Source organism: Condylostylus longicornis, unplaced genomic scaffold (assembly GCF_029603195.1).
Source record: "Condylostylus longicornis isolate FDR11 unplaced genomic scaffold, ASM2960319v2 ptg000030l, whole genome shotgun sequence".
NCBI classification, from domain to species: Eukaryota; Metazoa; Arthropoda; class Insecta; order Diptera; family Dolichopodidae; genus Condylostylus; species Condylostylus longicornis.
In genome coordinates, this window is record NW_026577999.1 from 504,490 (window position 1) to 519,164 (window position 14,675).

The 14,675-nt window shown below is 25.5% G+C and overlaps 1 long non-coding RNA gene across 2 annotated transcripts in view; it reads right to left on the reverse strand.

Moving 5' to 3' along the window:
- Window positions 1–4,096: 4,096 nt before the first annotated feature.
- Window positions 4,097–14,675, reverse strand: part of LOC129607917 (uncharacterized) — a 31,436-nt gene continuing 20,857 nt past the window's right edge. The window contains exons 6-8 of one of the 2 annotated variants that reach the window (XR_008696857.1): window positions 9,514–9,935; window positions 7,983–8,286; window positions 4,097–4,651 (exon numbers count right to left, since the gene is read on the reverse strand). This is a non-coding gene — a long non-coding RNA (uncharacterized LOC129607917). Of the gene's footprint in view, window positions 4,652–6,387; window positions 6,560–7,982; window positions 8,287–9,513; window positions 9,936–14,675 lie in introns of those variants that run through there. The other variant, XR_008696858.1, reaches the window with a different exon arrangement.

A 14,675-nucleotide genomic window follows, 5' to 3' on the forward strand; every position in this document is an offset into this window, starting at 1 on the left:
ACTTGAAGATTTTTCTGATGCCATTGTTGTAATCAAAGAGTTGGTGGTGGTGAATGTGTTCAATAAAATATATATCGGAAATTTTATGAGCATAATTTAGGTCATGGAAAAATTTTCATAAATTCTTTTTAACAACTATTATTCAATTTATTGAAAAAAAAATTTTTCCGATTACTATATTTTAATTTTTTATTATTTTTTTATTTTTTTTCGCTATTTAAATCATTTTTTCTCTTTTTCAATTAAATGTCATTTGATATATGCAGGTATAAATCATAAAATGGGTATTGAAAATGAAGAAGTACGCTTGGATTAAATACACCTAAATGATTGTGAAGTGGTTAAATAATAATCAATTGTTATATGATATATAAAAAATTTTAATATTAGATTTATAAAATGTGTCACTGCTATATTCTTTCTTTGTTTGGATAGTATTAGTAAATCTAATGAAATTTAGACTAAAGCAATTAAAATTGTTTTGTGGGCAAAATCACTTAAGAACATTTCAAAACGTTTTTTACAAAAATTACCAAATTGACATTAGCCATTTCTGAAACTATGAATTACAAAATTTTTATTTTAATAACGATTTATTTCAATGCATGTCAACCACATATCCATCTTGCTCTCCCCGCCAGGCAGCCTCATGCTTTCTTTAAATCGTATTTTGGCCACATTTTTCATTTACCATCCCGCATATAGACAAAGCTTTCCATATGTGGTCGGTACACGATAGATAATGACTATATATTATATTCATTATCTGAACAACATCTGACCAACTCATATCCTCATTCATTTTCCGCTATATTTTGAATAATTTAACTTAATTTAACTTGTGATTTGTAAATTGGTTCCTCTACGTACTAATAGTTAAAACGGACTGCCGTCTGGACGAAACCAATTTTGTAGATTTTATAATGACTTATTCGTTCTAACTTTCTCAGAATTTCACTATTGTTAATAATATAATATTTTTTCTTGCAGAATAAATATTATAATAAAAACAAAAAAGATAATTTTTTTTTCTCTAGGATTTTGACATAATATTGAGTAAAAATCATTTAAAAGTTTGTTTGGAATATAACACATTCCATAGTTGATAAGTTAACACTTTACCATATTCTTTCCAAGAATCTTATACGATACATTGTTTTAGAATGTGCTCCTTCCCATATTAAATTGCATAGTTCATGCTTTGTTTTTAAAATTAGATCAGATAAGTTTTTTTGGAGAAAGATTATTTTACAAAATTCTCTAAGCATTTTTAATTTTTAATAAAAAAAATTTTATTACAAAAAAAAATGTGAAGATTATTATTATTATTATAAATCCTGAAATCTTTCATCATGAAAATGGTTATAAAGAATATCTATTGAAAGGGAAAATTAATTGCTTTTAATTAAAAATAAATTAAAGATAAGAATAAGAGATAGTTTCTGATATTATAGTTTTAGATAATGAATTTTCCACTCTTGCTTGCTTTTCTTTCAATTTTCTTTAATCTAAAAGTTTGAAACTGTTTGAGAATAATTAATATTAAAGGACAATCAATAGAAAAAAAAATTTATTACTTTCTTTTAAGAATTTTTGATCCTTATATAAATGAGATTTTTGTACAATATGAGAAAAATTGAAAAAAAAAATTTTAATTGAAATTTTCATTATTGAACTTTTTCTTTTTTTTTTTTTTTGAAGAATTTTCAACATTGTTTTGATTTTATGATAAAGCACAAAGGACCATAGAAATTTTGAGTTTCTGTATACATAAGAATCTAATAAACATTATTTTATTGGTATAACCTTAAAATCATTAAAATAATTCCAATAAAATTTTAGAATAAGAAACAAATTTCAAGCACGAGACCTGAATAGTCTTACAAACTAAATTAAACTTATAAGATTTTTACATTAAATTCGTAATAAATTAATTTCAGCTTTAATATTTGATGTTAATGAGAATAAAAAATATAATCTGTTTGTATATTAAATTACTGTTAATGTTGAAATATTGCAATAATATTATTGCAATATTTCTAAGATAAATGCAAACAATTTGAATATTAAATTGAAAAACCTTCTGTATTCTATTTTTTCATATTTTTTTCTCTCCAATTTGTACTTTAAAATTTGATGATGCAAAAAAAAATTTCCTTTATCTCAAAAACTTCTCTTCATTCCAATAAAAAAAAATTTTAATAGGAAACACTTTAAAATTGAAAATTATGACAACGAAAAGATAAAGCATATTCAAATTGACATTTTCAAAGTAATTCTCTTATAGCAATCTAAGAATATTTCTTGTATATAAAAAAGTTTTTAGTTATCCTTAAAGCAAATTTCCTTACTATACAAAAATTAGAATTGACAGCTTAAAAAGTAACGTTTCATACTTAAAATTTAAAAAAAAATTCTTTCCTTTCCTCCATTCTTTTAATATTTTTCTGTTCTTTTTGTTTTTGGTTTTTTGATAACTTGTCAATTTAACAAATTCTAATAAAAGAGATCGTGCAAAAAAGTTATCTACTAAATATTTTCTTTAATATTTTAGAAATAAATTTTTTGTTAAAGTTTAGACCCAGTTTCAGGGTTCTTATTGTGGTTGAATTCAGTCGACTTTTTTTGTTTTAATTAGAATTAATTATTCAAAAACTAAAAATTGACAGGCTCTTATTTAATTTGTAAATCTATAAAAGGTAAGTACGGATAGCTACTTTTCTCTTAGAAGGCAATAACAGAATGACCTTTTTGTTTTAAGAAAAAATTAATAATTAACATGTTTAAAATTTTACAGTTACAATGTAAAAAGTCTACAAAAAGTTAATCTTGGTTAATACACTATTCAAATAAATGTCAAAATAATGCGAAGTTGTTGACAGGCTAAGGAAAGAGATTCAACACTCCTGGAGAGAGTTTTCTCCCAGAAAACGATTAGCAGCAATTTATTTATGAGTTATGATATGCGACTTTCATTTTCGTTTTCATCTTCGGAATATTGTTCAGATTCAGTTTTCATGTCGCCACGGCTTCATGTAACTTACACTTATGGTTGTTTTTTTTCGGACCCTCTTTGTTGCCAACTTTTTCAACTTTGTATCTTTCCTTTCGGTTTTGTTTTCTTACTCTTTAAGGACCTAAAAACTTTGAAAATAATTTTGTGTTATTAAAAAATTGGGAGCGTTTAATCGCAACTAGATATCTTTTTATTTTTTAATAAAAAGAGATCTACTTGCGATATAGAGATCTTGTTTGTACTTTGTAATAAAAGTTTGAAATATTTTATATTTGCTCCGATTACTAACAAGTTATTTTTGCCACAATCAAAATTGTTAAAATTGAAAATGCAGTCTCTATAAAATACATTAATTTTATTTTTGGTGCATAAAAGTGAGTTGCATAGAAAATGATTCATCAAAAAATATGAAAAATATAGGAAAATGAAAGAACGCAACGTTTCGAGCTTTTCGTATAAAAAAAAAACTCAAGAAAATTTGAAATTTATTCTAAAGAATTTTCTTTTTCCACTCAGGCTAATATTCAAAATTTTTTACTGCTTTCATATTTATACCTGGATGTGGAAATTTTTTCTATTTTGGGTTACTTAAATTTTATGGAGGATCTATTGAAGCCACATGGAAGAAAAAAGAATTTTTTTTTTTAACAATAAAAATTTAAAAGCATTTTTCTGTTTTCCCATGAAATGTGTAACTTTAATATTATTTCTTTTTTTTTTTGTTTATTTTCTGATTATTTCGCCCTCAAAAAATTGAAATTGGAAGAGCAAAACGAAGAAATATGCATTCAACATTTGTTACTTTTCCAGTAAGAGAAAAAAAATTATTCTCAGTATTTCCACCCAAATATATGAATACAGAATAATTTAAAATTGAAAGTAAATTGCGAAAATTATTCTAACATTTTAGAAAAAAAAAAACTCAACATAACATTCTTGCATAAATTCAGCCACATTTTTAATAGAAGATTTCACAAGAATCCTTAAAAGATCAGAATAAGAAATCGAAAATTTTAAATCTTAACTTAAATAAAATATTTAAGGCTTTCTAAGACCAATAAGAGTAACCAACAAAAATTTACCATTCATCTGAGCTAATTAATCATATAACTAAGCTAATTAATCATAACCTTGAATCATATTTAAAATTGAATTCCTTTTGAACAATTTTTCCCCTATTTTAAATCGAAGAACCTTAATAATGTTTGCCGTGATATCTTATAACGCTGGATTTACAAAAGAAAAACTATATATTCAAGTTTTTTTTTTTCAAAATTTATGGCAGTGAGCTTGAAAACACCTCGGGTCCATATACCTTGTTGGTAACGTATATTGGACAGTTTGCTTGAACCAAAAAGAAAAATTTAAATGATTAATCAACGTTTGTTTCCGTCCCTTCAGATATTACAAATTTAATTCCGCTTCACTACAACAGTTTCACAGAAAATAGTACACCAGTGGAAAAACACTTTTAGAAAATATTCCGTTAAACTGTTGAATTGCATCTTATGATTTTGTAGTTAAAGAAAACCAGGAAAATGAAGTCCCTAAATTGTGATTGCCATAGCTCATATTGACTGCCCGTCATACTGAGTCTAGCTGTATGTGTCAGTCGTCGATTGAAGAACCTACAAGCTGAAATACAAAAAAAAAGTAAGTGTATGAATTTTTTCTGAAAAATTTTATTGATTGGCAATGAAAAAAGTCCTTTTTTTTTTAAACAGTTGTTTTGCTTTAAATTTTTTCTTTCCCTTTTTACGTTTTTTTCTTTCTTACATAAAGTTAATTTCCAAAAGATGTCGCATTCCTTATTCAACTTTTGTAAATAAATCAAAAATAAAAATTTTTTTTAATGATTTCAAGACTTTTTTTGTGAATAATGCAATGCTCTTCGCAGCTGCAGTTGAAAGTTTGTCGCTGTTCTTTTTTTTTTTCTTTTTGGGCTCAAACTACGGGCAAAAAAAACGAAAGTGTTTTTTTTTGTTCATTCTTCATTTTTGGTTTTCTTTTCCCGTTAAAATGAATGGGAATAAGAGAAAAATTTGACATTAATAAATTTTCATTTTTATTCTTTGTTCATTTTTAGAAATTTTACTGTTGGTTTCAAATTATATGTTCCGTGTTTCTCTAGACTGACAAATAACATGCATTTAGAAGGGAAATTTGGTGTAAAATGATGACATAAAAAATTCAGATTCACTGAAAAATTAAATTTTTTTTTTATCTTAAAACTCGTTCACTGTCTTGTGTTCAGTAATCCAATAATATAGAAAGTGAAGATACTTTTTAGTGTAATTTTTCAAATTCAGACAAAAAAAAGAGGAAGCCATCAAGATCGGAAAAATTTTTATTATTTTTAGTTGGCATGTTTTTGAATATCAAAAGAAATTAAAAATTTGAATAGTTTTTTTTTTTAATTTTGTACACGTGTCTTTAAGAGTGAGACTTTTTTTTTGATTATGAATACCGTATAAAAAATTCAGTTCAATACAGTTTATTGCAAAGTTTAGAATGAATTCTCTTAGCTTTTCGGATTCAGAATCCCATCATGGTCACAATTAAAAATTACCAGACACGACCTCATGGGTTACCAATAAATTGAAATTGTAAAACTCTATATTTGGAAGATTAGTTAGGTGAACTTCTCAATTCCGGAAATCCGATTATTTAGTTTTGAAACTTTTTACACCGCAATTAACGGACAATGTTATCTGAAATTCTTAAAATGATGGCAATCAACTCTTTGAATAGCTATGTATAAATATAATTTTCCAATAACCTATTTCTTTTTTATTGAACACACAAATTTCCAGCATACACAAATAATGTTGTTGTATCAAAAATCTTATATATTTATATAAGGAATCAACTAGTTGCTATATGATTGTTACATAACAAAAGTATAATTAGATTAAAGGGTTAAATTAAAATATCTCACTCATAAACTTTATACTACATACAATAAATTGAAATTTCTCTATTGGTCGATTACTTTGCAGTTTTTCCAAAAACAAGGAAAAACAACACTCTTAGATATTCAAAATACAATACAATGGAATTTCATTTAAAAATCAATAATATTGAAATATCATGTGAAGTGATCTCAAATTTAACAATACAAATAATGAATGAGGAAGAAAAGAACCATATATAAACTGTAACAACAATTACTTTTAACTTATGATTTTAATAGTAAACCCTTCCAATATGTACCAATACATGCGACATTTATATTTTTGTAAGGCTCTAAAAATATTGCCTTTTCTAAAAATAATATCATATATAAAAAGTTTAACATTTAAGCTCCTTTTAAAATAAACCAAGAAGAAAATCCTTAAACATGTTAAATAAAGTGAGTTAGTTTTTTTTTACCACGATTAAAACATTGTGTTGTTAAAAAAGGCTTTATAATGACTGGCAAAATTCACTATATAAAGCACGTGCACGAACTCTTGAATCCTTTTACTATTTTCGACTACTATTATTCATGGTGATTTTGCAGTTTTCGTTTTTTTTCCATTGAATAAAACTGAAGGAAGTTTTCTAAAAATAAGTACTTAATATTAATAATAATGGTTATTTCTCTTGAAAACTTGTTAAAAAAATTTCCTTTTAAATGTAGCAATTTTTAGAAAAAAAAAATAATACCAAAATGTTGGTCTAATTTTTTTTTTATTTTGCTATTATTATTTTTTAATATTTTAATATGCTGCTCATTAGAAAGTAAAAGAAAAAATTTAAATACAATATTGTGAATATTGAGGTTTTTTTAAGAAGTATAATATTCCTATATAATTAACTATAACAAAAATTCTATATAATTATATAATATTATACAAGGAAGTTGGGAGTAGGTTTAATTGGAACAGTGTTTTCTGTTAAAATGCTGTTATGTAACAGTAAAAAATTATATAATAATTTGAAAATGGCTACCGAAAATAAATGTCCTTTCTTATAAACTTTTTGTTTAGAGTGGTTTATACCTAGTAAGAGAAAGTTAAGAGTGTTATATGCCCTCAAATGGAAAGCTTTCGTGAAATTTCAAAATCCCAGTACATAAATACTGGATGAGGAAAACTAACTGCACATCTACCATTTATATTCCTTATTTATTATATTTTTTTTTAAATCAGATAAAAATCTCAATAATTTGAAAAATTTCTACGATTTTGTATACGATGCTTCTAGCTTCACACGAATAAGTACTTGCTTTGCTTTTTTAAATTGCTGCTTGTACAAATTCATTAAATATAATTAAATATATCGTGTCCAATCTATTAAAATAAATTTTAAATTTCAAAAATCAAAATAAGTAAACGAGTAGAGTGAGAAAAATAATTACACACGAATTGATTTTCATTCAAAAAAAAAAAACAAAATTATAAAAAACTTATATAAAATTTTCCCTTCTTGAAAAATTTGATGTCACTGTACTTTTTCAACAAAAATAACACTTTTTCTATAAAATTTTAGATTATTTTTTCACTACAACATCATTGAGTTAATAAAATTAAAATTTTCAGTTTAGTTGTTCAAGTTACAAGCACTACGTATACTATAATTCGATTAAAATATGTGAATATTTTCCTTTTTTTCCTGTGTTTCGGATTACCACCACTACCTCATAGAATATAGACCAAGATTACAGGTTTCAATTAGTTATCCCACTTGTATGTAAAGTGAAGGATTAAAGTTTTAATTTTTATTGTCATGTTGTTTTTTTTTCACTTTCTACTTTGTAAATAGAAGGTTTTAATATAATCAAAAACCGAATCTATGGTAAGAAAAAAAAATTTTTTTTGTGTTATAGACTAAGCTCCGGATATTAGAAAACACAATATTTTGAACAAAAAAAAAGGATAGAAGGAAAACTGAAATTGTGCTTAAGTAAAAAGACAATTTTCTCGATAATTTTAAATGTCCGTCTATAATATTTTTTGTTGAATTTATTTGATCTACAACTTACCTACAGTTTAATGCAAGTATATAGAGTTGTGTCAATCTATATTTCAATATTATGAATGTTCACTGTTTTGTCATATCTGCTATATTGTTTGCTTTTTGATTCTCTCTCATTTTTCTTACTTAACATACTAAAAAAAAACGTGGCTAGTAAACTCCATTATTTGCGGAATACTTTTGCTTTAACGGCTTCGCTCTTTGCCATCATACACATTAATTTTAAAATGAAGGATTTAATGTTGATACAACACAGAATCATTAAACATTTCACAATAAAGCAGTTTCCCAAATAATTTCCAATGAAAAATCTGCAAAAGAGTAAAACTGATATAATTTTTTTAAAATTTAATTATTACTTCAATTTGGAACCCTTTAACAACTGTTTACTGCATGATGAAGTTTTTGTCAATTTCAATTTGGAAATATTTTTTCTCTTTTTGTTTTCTTACCTATATTAAAGCATTTTTGGTAGTTAAAGTTTTTAACTAAAATTTTCTTTTTTTTTAGATTTTTTACTCTGAATATTCGATTAACAAAACTTTTGAATGTTCATCGTATTGAAAAAGCATTGAAAACAAAATAAAAAGAACAAGAGTTTCTTGGCAGGTATGCGGATATTATTTCAAATATACACTTTACTAGTATTTAAAAAGCATAACAGTTTTGTATTACACAAGAAGAATTACGGAAAATTTTGTGTTGCGAGAAGAAAAGCAGATGTATAAAAACTTTGCAATGATTCGTTTTGTTTTTGTGAATTTTCGCGCATTTTATAAAAACTGGACAATTTTTTCTTTATAAATGGACAAATTTCATTACTAGTATTGCAATTTCGTAGTCTACTCTTATTTGAAACTCAAGATAACAAAAATTTATAAAGTGTAACCATACTTTTTCTTTTCTTTTTTTTTTGTTGGTTTTATTATAGTAAATTTAAAAGTAATAAATTTTTTTTTTATACACCTTATGATTGAAAAGGAATCCGTGTGGATAGTGTAAAGTTATCTTACACGTAAATTATATTTGGTTTTTTTTTTTACCAAATTACCTTGAAACGTTGATCTACTTTCAGGAGAAATTTTGAGGACTCTTGTTTATGAAATAAAAAAAAGGTGTTTTTTTAATTAAATTTACAAAGAGATGAACATATAGTTGGACTTGTATTTGGAAATTTTTTATTTGCAAGAGGAAACCACACTTTATAGAATTTTTAGGTAGATATTGAAATTTTTGAAAAATTTGAAATTTCAAAGCCACATTTCACATAGTGTTCAAAGTTTAAAACAATTTTAATGCTTTATATTAGTTTTTTTTTAAATGTATTTGTGTTATTTTTAACGAGAATTTTAAATAAAAACAAATTGAATATGAGAGACTGATTTGTGTATTTATTTTTGTTTAAAAATTTTTAAGAAATATTTTTAAAATGCTCTTAAATTCAAGTCTAGTCATTGAATCAAAATATACAGGTGTCATACAGGATTCCGAAAACTGTAACGACTGTAACAAATGTACATATAAATGAGAAAGCTTACCTTATTATCTGATACAGAAATACTGTTATACTCAAAATTTCAGAATGTAAAAAAGCACTCGAGGATTGTTTTTAGTCCCTAAAACTCCATTGATCCAAATGAGCTGCAAACATTGCCTCATGGTCAGCGCGCAGCTTGGAGTTCTAACCTCCAGGACACTCTCGGCCGATTTCTCAACAAAGGTGCCTTTCTCCCCTTTTCTGATTTCCGCTTTAAGGCAGTCAGCGTAAGGCATGCGCCATCCTATCCAGGGCGAGTTTTCCTATCTCGCCGATTGTAGATGCGTTCCATTATTTCCTCTTGAATACGAAGAAAAAATCTGACTGTTCTGCAACAAGGCCTCTAGGAAGTCTTCGTTAAGAATTCCAATCGTGCCAACCATATTGATAAGATATTCTTCCCCTACGTCAAAACTCACATACCTGTATGTAAAAAAATAAAAACAATTTTGAAAAATTGTGCATGGTAAAAACATGTATTTAATTAATTATATGAATTGTTATAGTTATAGATTTGTATATGTGCACAACAGAAGCGACAATACACTGCGACCGCGTATAGGGATCTATTATGCCTTATCTTATATGTGCGGACATTCCGTTACATTTGTGAGACATTTAGTAAGACCCGGAAGAACTAACTCCGCCACTGTGAAGAGCAAAGGTCCCCGAATTTTAATAATTAACGCAAATTTCACTAAATTTTCTTGTTGGATTCATAACAAAGTCCGGTCCGGTTTATTTATTCTTTATTTATTCTTAGAAGTTTATATTCAATTTAAATATTAATTTTGTGGCGGGTTTGGTGGTAAAAAATTTCTAATGTGTATGGTGCATATTTATAAGATTGTAATTGTCATTTTTGAAAAAACTCTTTTTAATAATTTGAATAGAACAAAAGTTTCTCTCATGTGAATGACATTTTATTAAATACAATTTAGTTTCTTTTTTTTTAAATGTGCAATCAATCTGGTTCGAAAACTTCTTATATACATAACGTGCATATAGTAATATTAGCAAATATCTTATGATATACATTTTATACATACATAGATATGGCAGAGGATATTGCATTAGTTAACATTAAAACAATATAATGTTATTATTTTTCAATTCAGAATGTTTTTACTCCCCGTTGGGGTTTAATATGAATACTTTAAAATTGTCATATGTTACTTAATTCCCCTTTGATCTAATAATTATATAATACAATACTGGTGTCTTTAAATACGAGTATATATTTATAATTATGTGTAAGTCAATAGTAATATTTTTATAACTAAAATATTTTACATATAGTTTACAAAATGCACTCAAATATATTAATAAATAAAGATGTTCAAGTTTTTTATTTATTCCCTAAGGACGAACGACAATATTTTATAAAAGGATACAAGATAAATTTACAATGGTTTGCAATTAAGTTATGTTCGCTGTTTGCATAACTTCAATAGTGTCTAATATAATATATGCATATTTTTACTTTATAACTTGTAAGTTATTTGATTAAACTTAGGGTTAGATTGAATTTTATTCTTTTTTTCACATATATCTCGTTCTGAATTTGAATTCTAAAGTGTTTCAATCTAGGATGGGAAGTAAAAAAAGAAACAGTGGCAGCTATTTCTAAGAAACAAATGTGGCATCACTAAAACAGAAAAGTTATAAATACTGTCGAACACGAAAGCACTACAAGCGTCTATCAAAATGCAGATCTAACGTCAACTTAACTTATTCGGTAATTAAAGCTTTACTTCTGAATAAATTAATTGACATCACATCTCTATTTGTTGACGCTTTATATGTACAATAAATTGACGGTACTAAAGCTTAACTGAAGTTTAGTCGTAATATAAGGTGAACTAAATAGATAATGACACAAAAAAGATACAAATAAAATAAAAAATTCAGAATTACCATGATTTTCAGCGATTTTAATACGAAATTCCGAAATTAAAAGCTGAATATAGTATATTATAAGCATATAAGCATAAGTACATATAAATATTACTGCATTTTTACATATAAGAAAAGTATTATCGCATTTCAAAAGTCAAAAATAAATAATCTTGCAAAATTATACAAAAATAAACTGGCCAATAATTTAAAGTAAAAATGCATCCAATATGTCATTTCAATCATTTCTTTCCGGGAAAGTATTTTTATTCTTTCTTTTTTGTCAAAATGTTAAATTGAAATTTATAAAATAAGTATATTAAAAATGATGTTATATAAACAAAACATTTGAAATGAATAAAAGGATATTGTAATATTTAAATTTTTAACATTATAAAATCTGAATTTCAAAAAACAAGCAAACATTGTATAAGGAAAGTGAGCATCCTTTGAAGAATATAAAATGCTCTATTTAGGAACATACAAAAGTTAAGCAGCATGGACGGCCTTAAATTCTGTTATATAAAACTAATTTTTCCAGCAACTTGTAGCCAAAACTTTCACTTTAATGTCGAAAACTTATCAAAATTTTCGTTGACCGTATAAGCTTTTCATTTGATTCACTCGACCTATCTTATAAACTCGTTTCATTTCATCTGATTTTTTGAAATTGAAATCAGTAGAAAAATTGATTTCTAAAATAATTGAAAACTATAGTACATAACGGCACATAACCACAAATTTTCTTGATTTTTATCTGGTTTTGTCATTCTTGGATTTTTGTATCACAGAATAGATTATAAAATTTAATCAAATGTATAAAAGCGAATGAAAGGAAGTTAAGAGGACTTTTTTTTTTGAAGTTTTCATTTTTTTGGAAAAATATACTATGTATTTGAAAAAAAATTAAAAAAAAAATTGGAAAATCTGGAACAAAGAATTTTTCAATGAAAATATGAAGAGCTTTAGTTTTCTTTTCCTTTCTAGTGTAAATTCCAGGAAAAGAAAAAATTCATTTTAAAGAGATTTCAAAAATTAAATTTCCGAGATTTAATGTTTTAGACTGAATTTTGAATTTCCTTTATCGTATATTTAGAAATTTTAATATAAAATCAATATTTCACTTTAATTATTTGAAACAAAATGAAAAGTCCAATTTCTACCTTGTTAAATAAGAAAATAATTTTAAAATTTATAGAAATATTGAAGGAAAATTTTAAGAACTACAAAATTTAATTCACAATACATATTCTTAATTTGCGATCTGTTAGTTTAAATATATGTGAGACCAAAATATTAGAAAATTGCAATTCATGCATTTAGTTTTCCATTTTTATTGTTGTTGAAAATATTTAGTCAATAAACTAAAACACAATATTTTGTTGAGGTTTATTTGAAAACTGTTGGAGCATAAATTTTACATTTTTTTTTTGCCCTAAACATAAACTTAAAAAACAGTTACTCAGAAGATTCAATTCTTGAATTAAAATACTTCAAATAAAATGACACGGGGAATCCGACCGTCTAAATAAGAGAGAGCATTGTGATGATCTAACGGGTGTTGACACAATGTGATTTCTGCCAAGTGCAAAAGAAGGAAATTCATTGAAACCATGATCTTCAAAGTTTACCTGATGTGTTTACGTTGGTTTATAGAGTGACGAACATGCCTATTCTTAACCTTCTCGTGATGTCCGCTGGTAGCATGTGTTTGATGCGCGGTTAAGTTGCAAAGGCTTTATCGAGTACGTGGGTTAACATCACACTTATCTTAGATTCAGCTGTCGCCAATCAAATAAAGGGAAATAATAAATGCTTGAATAACTCCAAAGTGAGGCCTACTGGTCGTGCTCATAAACCTACAATGAAGGAGTAGTGGTTCATCATCTACACCATTTTCTTCATTTTCGATGACCATCGATAAATGAGGCTGAGACCATCTATAAAATGAGACTTTCATATGACTATATTATTCCTTATGCGTCCAATAACCGGTTTTGTTACAATGTTTCTTCTTTATTTAAATCCACATACTTTGAATAATTCCATAAAGCGAAAAATATTTACTTTTTCACATATTACTTGCATATTGGAAAAAGCATACTAAGTAAATATTTAAAGATTTCAAATTTTCATAAAAAGATAGATTAAGATGTTGAAGCATGATAGTGCAAACATAAAATATAGAGAAATAATTCTAGATATTGGATATTTTTTATTAAGATTTTTGTTTTATATTTTGAAATTGACTTAGGAGAACTAAAAAAGAAAAAAAAAAGTAAAAATTAATATTCGCATATCCTTTTGACCTATTTATTTCATATCTATTCAATCCTTTTATTGAATATTTTACTTTTTTTTTTTTTGCTTTTTCTATAATCCTTTTTTGAAAACATATGAGACTATTTTCTATTTTTTATTTACAAATACGTACACATATACATGCAATCAGTTTACATTATACTCTTTGAGTTTTATTAGAAAAATAAAACATTCTTTTCTCATAATATTTTTTATTGCTTCTCCTATTAAATTTGGCTGTAGAAATTTAGATGGATACGTGGAAAAAGAGCAATATTGAAAGTTTTCAAAACAACCATCATTCGATGGTTCCTATATTAAAAAAGCTATGTATTTTATGCATATTGGAATTTGAAATGTAAAATAATTCAATGTTAAAATCACTGGAATTATTTTAATTAACTTACTAGAATTTCGTATTTTCTTTTTAACATTTCATTTAACAAGCATAATACTTTTATTTGCGTCGAATTTAATTTCAGTGCCATGACAATTTAAAAATTCAAAATATTTATTGCGAATATAAAAATTGCAAAAATTCGAATGATGTACAGTGTATACAACGCAATATGTGGAAATAAAGTTTGAGAGAAAATAAACATTCATATGTTATTCACACTGTGATAGTTTTATCCTTACAGCTGACCCAGATGGGTTTTAGAATTTGTTTAGCTTAATATAATCTAATTTTTTATGAGCTCAGTCAGGTGATAAAGTTAAAAAATCTCAGTTGGAATAAAATAAGACTGATTTACTTTTAAAATTTGTATAAACTTTAATGAATGTAATTGAATCCCGTGATTTTATATATTCACAATTTCAATGAGACTGTAGGAAATCTATAATTATGACACCATTATTCACTAACAAAAATTCACAATTAATGTGCTTTTAAAATTATAAATTTCTTGAAAATTTTTTAAAATATAAAATTAAATTTTTATTATAGTTAGTAGTTACTGTTTA